Raw genomic sequence first — 2500 nt, forward strand, 5'->3', positions numbered from 1 at the left:
ACAGCGCACAAACAATGACATGAGTCAAAGACACAGGTCTCACACAAGCATAGAATTGGAGCGCCGCCTCTAATAAGCCAAAGGTGCATCCTGACGTGACAAATCTGATCATGTCACAAGCATTCACTTACTATAATCACTATCAACGAACCTGCCGCCCCCGCCCCCCCCCCCCCCCCTACACCTTTCCGTACAACAACGTGTAACCTAACCTAACCTAACCTAACCTATGTTGTACCTTAACCTAACCTATGTTGTACCTTAACCTAACCTATGTTGTACCTTAACCTAACCTATGTTGTACCTTAACCTAACCTATGTTGTACCTTAACCTAACCTATGTTGTACCTTAACCTAACCTATGTTGTACCTTAACCTAACCTATGTTGTACCTTAACCTAACCCATGTTGTACCTTAACCTAACCCATGTTGTACCTTAACCTAACCCATGTTGTACCTTAACCTAACCCATGTTGTACCTTAACCTAACCCATGTTGTACCTTAACCTAACCCATGTTGTGCCTCAACCTAACCCATGTTGTGCCTCAACCTAACCCATGTTGTGCCTCAACCTAACCCATGTTGTGCCTTAACCTAACCCATGTTGTGCCTCAACCTAACCCATGTTGTGCCTTAACCTAACCCATGTTGTGCCTTAACCTAACCCATGTTGTGCCTTAACCTAACCCATGTTGTGCCTTAACCTAACCCATGTTGTGCCTTAACCTAACCCATGTTGTGCCTTAACCTAACCCATGTTGTGCCTTAACCTAACCCATGTTGTGCCTTAACCTAACCCATGTTGTCGCCTTAACGTAACCCACGTTGTCGCCTAAACCTGCTCTGTAATTGTTATACGACTCGTTCAATTACTGTAGTGTTGCCCACCCGCAACCCTCGCAATATAGTTCGCTACTCGCACTGCCCGCACCCCTGTGTATCGCTTCATGTTAAACACCTTGCAAGTCTTGCTCACTTTCCACATGCTCCTGCTGTACACTGTAATGTGGATGGCAGCAGGACGTACATGCCGCCCCTCCCCACGTCCCCACCTTGCCCCCTGCCTTCGCAAGCTGGTTGGTGAGAAGTTTGCATGTTCAATGCCCTTCGCATGCGACGTACTCAGGCTACGTTGTGGTGCGGCCTGTGTCAACTGTCCGCTGATGTCGTACGCGTGAACCACAATCTGTACTGCACATTCGTCCTTATGTACTGAATGATACATCGTGGCACATGTGTGACCGCACAACGACTGCGCCCAAAAACGGCGGACCATACAGTGCAAATATTGTGCACGCAGCTACGTGTCGTCTCCCTATGAGAGCTGGATTGCAGTGTGGTACGCCATAGAGACGTGTGGGAGGAACGGACGCCGTGGATGGCGATCAGCATGAGCTGTCTGTTGATGTATTCGGACCTAGTCGTCTCTCCTCACACACCGTGATGGCATGGTGCACCGCGTTCCATATCTGCGACATGCTACAGAGGCCGGTTGACAGTCGTTCGAGCAATGGACATCGCATACGTACGGGGGCCACCTTCCACGTATTGTCTAGGCGTGCACATTTTGTTGCGTGTATGTGGGCAGACGTAGTGTGGCGTGACACCTGACACAGGCATGCAATAATCGTTGAAGTTGCAAATGGCGATGGACGCCTGCGTTTTCTGGTGAAGTTACGCAAATGAACAAATGGTAACCTGTTGTGGTGCGGTTGTTCTCGCTAGGGGTGAATCGGTGATGGCGACGATAGGTTGAGGTACTAACCGGTTGTTCCAGCGATACCCACCATGCCGACGAAACTGAACGGCATCTGGGTGTGAAGCGATACGCGGCGGTGGCTGGGTGGGACCGTCCCCGGCCGGTGAGGGGGCGCCTCCCGGCGTGCTGGCCGCGCGGTGCGTGGGCGCACGCGCTACAGCCGGCTGGTGGGGGCGGCCAGTGGCAGGCGCGCCGGCCGACGGACGCGGCAGGCGTCGCAGCTGCGCGCCGGCGCACCCTGCGCGCGGCGCCGTGCGGCCAAAGTAGGTCCTCGCGGGCCCGGTGCGAAGCGCGGTGGACATCTTCAGTGTGCTGGTCCGATTGAGGACTGTGTGCGTTGAGGATGCGCCGCCGCCCGGCGCTCGGCGCCGCGACGCCGTCTGCTGCTCGGTCGCCCCAGCGGTTCTCGCTGGTGGTTTGTATCGCAGCTGTGCGGATGTGTTGGCGCGTGCGCTGTGCTGGGAGAGTTCGCTTCGGCACCCAAGTGGGGCTTTTGTCCTTCTGTGGCGCTGGCGTTGGAGCTGCCGGTCACCGTAGGTGGCGCGTGTTGTCTCCCGCCGGCAATGCCACGACAGCACGCTCCCGGGCCTCTGTCGGCAGCGGCAAGCTCAGTTGGGAGCACGGGTGGTCGCACCGAAAGCGTCTACTCGCCTAACTCCGGGCGATTGCGCCTCTCTCGAACCCGACCAAGTACTTGGGACGGCGCTGCGCGCCGCCGGGACCTGAGAGGGTTTCGAGG

The sequence above is a fragment of the Schistocerca piceifrons genome, unplaced genomic scaffold (genome assembly GCF_021461385.2).
Source record: "Schistocerca piceifrons isolate TAMUIC-IGC-003096 unplaced genomic scaffold, iqSchPice1.1 HiC_scaffold_1973, whole genome shotgun sequence".
NCBI lineage: Eukaryota > Metazoa > Arthropoda > Insecta > Orthoptera > Acrididae > Schistocerca > Schistocerca piceifrons.